Genomic DNA, 7193 nt, shown 5'->3' with positions numbered 1-7193 from the left:
CATATTGACAAAGATTAAAATGACTGATGATACCAAGTGTTGATGGGCATGTGGGGATAATAGCTCTTGTATCCATTGCTCATGGAAATGGAAGCTAGAAAACTCTCTCTGGAGACTGAAAACATGTATCAGAATTTAAAATTTGTTTACTGAGGAATAAATGCAGCTAAGTGTGTAGAAATATATGCCTAAGGTTATTTATCACAAAATTGTTTAATAGTGCAAAATTGAAAACAACTGTGTTGGCTGGGTACAGTGGTTCATGCCCGTAATTCCAGCACTTTGGGAGGCCGAGGCAGGTGGATCACCTGAGGTCGGGAGTTCGAGACCGGCATGACCAACATGGAGAAACCCCGTCTCTACTAAAAATACAAAATTAGCCAGGTGTGGTGACGCATGCCTGTAATCCCAGCTTCTCGGGAGGCTGAGGCAGGAGAATCGCTTGAACCCAGGAAGCGGAGGTTGCGGTGAGCCAAGATCGTGCCGTTGCACACCAGCCTGGGCAACAAGAGCGAAACTCCATCTCAAAAAAAAAAAAAGAAAGAAGAAAACAACTCAGTGTCCTTTGACAGCAGAATGGTTAAATAAACTGTAATACATCCATGCAATTAAACACTATGAAGCCACATAAAATGGTGAAATAGACCTATATTAGTTGGCATGCAAAGATGCCCAAGAATACTGTTGAGTGAAAAAAAGCAGGTTATAAACCATAATGTAGAGTGTACATTATGGTGTGTGTGTGTGTGTATCCTGTATTATATTAATAAATATATTATTTTTAGAAGAAAGGAGGTAATAGTTCATTTGTACATTGGGCAGAGTCCTCCAGGTCCCAGGTTTGGACATGGCATACCACACAAAGCGACACAAGTCATAGACAAGGCATACAAACAAGTGACAAACTGGAGTCTGTCCAGAGGGAAGCAAGTAGGCTGAGAGGGAGTGGAACTCAAGTCAGGGAAACAGTTGAAGGATCTGGGGCAGAGAGAATATAAATCTCAGGGAAACTGATTTTGACTTGCATAAATGCAGCTCTTTGAATCCCTAGCTCTCTTGTGATTGAGTAGGCTGTCTAGCTAGGGACCGGGAGTGAGCTTCTCATCACTAAAGGTGGGTAAGGAGATGGTCAGGGAGTTAGATGACCTCTGAGTCCATTCTTTTCTAGTTTTTGAGATGTTCAGACTTGACAAATGTGGACGTGCATGGCCTGCCTGTGGCTGATGGGAAAGGCAAGGGCAGGGGCCTCAGGGAAAAAAGACCAATGGGACCTACTATGAGTTAGGGCAAAGGCCAGTCAGCTTAGCTTCCCACCCCTATCCCCTCAGGGAGATGTACCCTCCCCAGCCACCCCATCTCATGGGCTTCTCCGTTATCTCAGAGCATCTGACCTGTGGAAACTGCAGGTCTTCTAGCCCTTAGATTAGAACTCCTCCCTCCTTTTCCCTTCTTCTCAGTCAGAGAGCTTAAATTGCCTCTATTAGTAGGCTGAATAGGCAGGTGGTTACCTAGGTGGTGTGATTCCCAAGGGCACTAGACCTGTTCCCTTGTTTCAAGATACCTCCCCAATGTCTGATTTTTCATTAGTGCTTTGTACTTTGAATCTTGAATGCTTTCCAAAATTCCTTTGCAAAAAGGCCAATAATTCCGGGAAGAGGATCACCTTAAGCTGCCAGGAAAGGGGAGGGGTGGGGAAGGGCTTCTGTATTCTGCACAGGACTGCTTCTGAGTGTCTAGAGGAAGTTTTATATGCTGGGAGACTGGACAAGGCAAGAGTAGGAGGAGACGTTTGGGGAGGGGTTTTTCTATTCAAGGGCCCAAGTACTCTGTGGTTAAAGCTTAGAACCAGCTAGGCTCCATAGTTCCTAGGCCCAGCACACATTCGAATCACCCAGAGAACTTTTAAAAATATTGATGCTAGAAAGTTCTAGCAACTGTACTCAAGCCAGAAAGTTCTAATTTAATTGGCCTGGGGTGATGTCCAGACAGCTGTTTTTATAAAACTTCCCAAGTGATTCTAATGTGCAGCCAGGGCTATGAATGACTAAACCAAGAGAAGCCTAGTTAGACGTAATCTAGTTTGAGGAAGAAGACAAAGGGGCTGGATTAGCTTCTTGGTCCTCTGTCAGGTGGGACCAGCTGGGAATGTATAGTACTACTCCATTGCTCCCCGGCTACAACCTATTGTCTCAAGGGTGATTGAGGGCTGGAAAGCTGATTACCTATATATGGCGACCCAACTTTCTGGTTTGCCTGGGACTTTCCTGGTTTTGAAACGGAAAGTTCTGCATTCTCAGCAAACTGGAAATGGTTGTCACCCTACACAGGGTGACTGCAAGTATTTAGACCTTCAGTTATTTGAGCACTGATTGGGACAACCACTTTTTTCTCTCCCTCAGTTTTCTCTTCTGTAAAACAAGGCCAGCCTTTAAATGCTTGTTCTGCCTCTCTCACTGGCTGCTGCAAAATGGAATAACATTAGCAAAAGGGCTCAGTGATCTGTATAACACTCCTGGATGGAATGGTATAAATAATAAGCAGTACCTGCCAGGCTGGAAAGGTCGCAGGATGCTCGCCAATTAAATCTGTAACACCCATTGTGGTGGTAGGCTGGCTTTCATATATTCTTTCCTTCCCTCCCATGAGTTCCTTTACCTTTTCCCCTAAATCCTAGGATATCAGAGCTGGAAGGGACCATAGACACTTCTTAGTCCTATTCCACCATCAAACAGATGGAAAGATGGAGGCCTAGAGAGGTAAAATAACTGATTCAAGATCATATAGCTCATTAGTGGCAGAGCTGGGTTTCAAACTTAGCACATCATTATGCCCAGCTCCTTCATCTCAGAACTGCATATCACTGCCCAACCTCCTCTCTAACCCCCATAATCCCATAAAAAGGACATTGTGTTTTATTTCTCCCACAAATACTTTTTGAGTACAAAGAGAAAAGGAAGGTCAAGAGAAAAGGAAGGTCAAGGGACTGTGGCAGCTCAGGGCAGGGGGAATCAAATTCAGACTAGGGAAGCAGCTACGGTCAGGGACTTCTTAGATGAGGTGAGCTGAGACTAGAATAAAAGTAATAGTTCTCCAGGTAAGTGGGGGAAGCCATTAGGGGAATGACATTCTAGGCAGTGGAAACATGTCCAATGACCCAGAGGAGGCAGACAACATGGCTTTGTTGTCCAGGGCTTGGGATTACTGGAGAGCAGGGTGATGGGACAAGAGATGAGACTGATCATATATGCCCTGCTAAGGAATTTGGACTTTCCCCTGTAGGTGTCACAACACTATGAAGGGATTTAAATAGCCAATCATAACTCCAGGACAAACAGAGGGGGATTTTAAAAACAATGGAAAAGTTAGAGTTACCCCCAATCTCAGAACAGAGTTAACACTCACTCTTCTAGCACCAACTGCCAAGTACTGGAGCTAACGCCAAGCCCTGAGTCATCCTTGGGCTACTGGGCTGGGAGGAGGCCCAGCCCCACCCTCCCCTGTCTGGGCTTGGTTTAGGCTGAGCCATGTATTCTCCAGGCCTAGGCTGGCCGGCCTTCAGGCCATCCTTCCCCAAGTGTGCTTCCCAGGCTGCTCTGAGCCTGGAGCTATCAGGACCCTCCTGGCTTCCGATAGCTGATAGCTAGCCTCTGACGATGCATCCCTCAAGGTCTCTGCTTTGATTCTTGGGCTCATTTGTATCAGTAGAGTTTTTCTTACCTCTCTTATGGGCTTCGTGTAATGACCCCTCCTACTCCAAGGTCTCAGTAGCACAGAGTTTCCTTTCTTTCTGCCCCCATGGATTTTCCCTAAAGCATGTTTGTCAGGGAGTTGAGTGTCCAAAGCATTGCGAGGACACAGAGAAGAAAGGGAGTTTCTGTGGGGGGTGGGAGTGAGGGGGACAGCTTTTCACAGAAAATGACATTTGACTTGTATTGTGAAGGGTGAGTATGAGTTGGTAAGGTGAAAAAAGATTATAAAACTGAGGAGCAGAAAGCTCAAAGGCACAGAACTTTGAACCTATGTGGAAATGCTTAGGTGTGGCTCCAACATAGAGGAAATGCTTGGTGAGGTGATGCAGACCTGGGATGGAAGAGGAAACATTGAGGTAAAACTGCTCAGCTGCCTCCACCTTGATGGTTCATGGGTACCTCAAATTCACCATGTCCAAAAACTTCATCCTCTTCCTTCTGCTCTGCAAGTTGGTACTGTTATAGGGCTTCTAATCACTAATTCCTTTCTGTTCTGTAATACCTCTTTAATCCCTCAAATTTATCCTCTTCTCTCTATTTCTAATATAGATCTAGTATCCCTAATCCGAAAAGTCGGCACTCAAAAAGTTTCAGATTTTGGAGCATTTTGAATTCTGGATTTTTGGATTAGAGATGTTCAACTGGAATAATGCAAATATTCCAAAGTTTGGAAAAATCATAGTTTCAAAACACTTCTGGTTCCAAGCATATTGGATAATGGATATTCAACCTCTACTACCATCCACGTCCATAACAGAAGCATGAGTATGTCTTTTCCTTTTCTGCAATAAAAACTGGGTGTCCCTTTTCACAGCTCAGTTGCGTGTGACCTGTGGCTTCCATTCTGTACTCTATCCTTAATAATTTAGAATGCTCAGAACCAAATTCACAGCTCAGTTGCATGTAAGCGGTGGCTTCCATGTCTGTACTCTATTATTAATAATTTCTCCTCTTTCCTTTCCCCACTCAACAGGGTTCCTCAATTTTAACTTCCTGATCTTCATTTCTCTCATTCTGATTTTAAAGTTGTATTTATTTAATTTTATAATTTTATTGCTTTCTTTTGGTGAATTACCTCAAATCATTTGTGGAATGAATTGAGAGATGAATGAGTTGAGAGATGGCTGGCCCACAGAAGATAACATAGCTCACATCCTCAGTACTTTTTGCCTGAACTCTTACAATAGCTTCCAAACTGAGTTCTATATCCCCCATCTCATCTCATCCCCTCAATTCTGCCTTCCTTTGGCATGTGACATTATCTTTTCTAAAAATGAAAACCTGATCAAGTCACTTCCCTGCTTTAAAACTATAAGCAGTTTCTCATTATCCTGAGGATAACATTCAAGACCCCTAGTATGGCCGGGCACGGTGGCTCATGCTTGTAATCCCAGCACTTCCGGAGGCCGAGGCGGGAGGATCACCTGAGGTTGGAAGTTCAAGACCAGCCTGACCAACATGGAGAAATCCCATCTCTACTAAAAATACAAGAAATTAGTTGGGTGTGGTGGTGCATGCCTGTAATCCCAGCTACTCGGGAGTCTGAGGTAGGAGAATCACTTGAACCCAGGAGGCAGAGGTTGCAGTGAGCCAAGATTGCAACACTGCACTCCAACCTGGGCAACAAGAGTGAAGCTTCGTCTCAAAACAAAACAAAAACAAAACCCTAGTATGAGGTACAAGGCCATGTGTGAATTCACCACCTCTCATTCACTCTTATTATAGACACTGGTGTTCAATAGTGATAAAAAGCAAACACTGTTCCTGCCTTCATGGAACTTATGGTTTACTTGGGGAGACAGACATTAATCAACTCAAGACTCAAATAATTGTATATTCGCAAACTGTAGTAAGTTAGTAAGTTCTCTGGATGAAAGGTGGTTAGTTCTCTCTCTCTCTCTTTTTTTCTTTTTTTGAGATGGAGTCTTGTACTGTCATCCAGGCTGGAGTGAGGTGGCATCATCTGGGCTCATTTCAACCTCCGCCTTCCAGGTTCAAGTGATTCTCCTGCCTCAATCTCCCAAGCAGCTGGGATTACAGGTGATTGCCACCACATCTAGCTAATTTTTTTTAGATTTTTAGTAGAGGCGGGGTTTCGCCATGTTGGCCAGGCTGGTCTCGAACTCCTGACCTCATGATCCGCCTGCCTCGGCCTCCCAAAGGGCTGGGATTACAGGCGTGAGCCACTGCGCCCAGCCAGGTAGTTAGTTCTTTAAGGACATATGGTAGGGATCCTGACATATGGTGGGTTTTAGAGAGTTCCACAAGTAGTGATATTTGATCTAAAGGAAGGATTGAATTGGTGTTAACTAGGTAAATGGTGAAGGTGGGGAAATATGTGCTCCCCTGCAGAATAAATAGTATGCAAAGACCTTCATGGAGGATGGACTGGAGGAAGCATAACACATTTTAGAGATGGAAAAATGGCTAGTGTGGCTGGAATGCAAGCAGTGACAGGGAGAGTTGGTAGAGAGAGGCTAGAGAAATAGATAGGAGCCATACCATAAATGCCTTTTAAAGGCCATGACAAAGATTATTTTCATCATAAAAGCACAGGGGAGAAGCCACTCAAGGTTTTTAAGCTGGAGAATGACATGATTTTGCATATTGAAAGTATTTCTCTGACTTCTTCGTGGACAAATGGATGGAGGAGAGCCAAAAAGGATGTGGGGAGATCAGTTAGGAACCTGCTGCAGTTGTCCATTTGACTGGGCTGGGACCAGGGTAGTGGCAGTGGACATAGAGAGAAGCAGACAGATTTGAAAGTTTTTAGAGGCCGGGCGCGGTGGCTCAAGCCTGTAATCCCAGCACTTTGGGAGGCCGAGACGGGCGGATCATGAGGTCAGGAGATCGAGACCATCCTGGCTAACCCGGTGAAACCCTGTGTCTACTAAAAAATACAAAAAAACTAGCCAGGCGAGGTGGCGGGCACCTGTAGTCCCAGCTACTGGGGAGGCTGAGGCAGGAGAATGGCATTAACCCGGGAGGCGGAGCTTGCAGTGAGCCAAGATCCGGCCACTGCACTCCAGCCTGGGCGACAGAGCGAGACTCCTTCTCAAAAAATAAAATAAAATTAAGAAAAATAATAAAAAAGAAAGTTTTTAGAATGGCTCATTGATAGAACTTGGCAATGGGTTGAAATGGCGGGGGTGGGGCGGAGTGAGGAAAAAGAAGATTTTAAAGATGACTCTTAGATCTCTGGAAGGGGACAAGTTTGAGGAGAGGAATGATCAGAAGGGTTTTTGAGGCCTGGAGTGGTCGCTCATGCATGTAATCCCAACACTTTGGGAGGCTGAGGCAGGAAGATCTCTTGAGCTCAGGAGTTTGAGACAAGCCTGGGCACCATAGAAAGACCTCCATCTCTACAAAAAATAAAATTAGCCAAGCGTGGTGATACGCACCTGTAGTCCCAGCTATTCTGGAGGCTGAACCCAGGAGTTGAAG

The sequence above is a fragment of the Piliocolobus tephrosceles genome, chromosome 12 (assembly GCF_002776525.5).
Source record: "Piliocolobus tephrosceles isolate RC106 chromosome 12, ASM277652v3, whole genome shotgun sequence".
NCBI lineage: Eukaryota > Metazoa > Chordata > Mammalia > Primates > Cercopithecidae > Piliocolobus > Piliocolobus tephrosceles.
Note: the sequence above shows the minus strand (reverse complement) of the source record.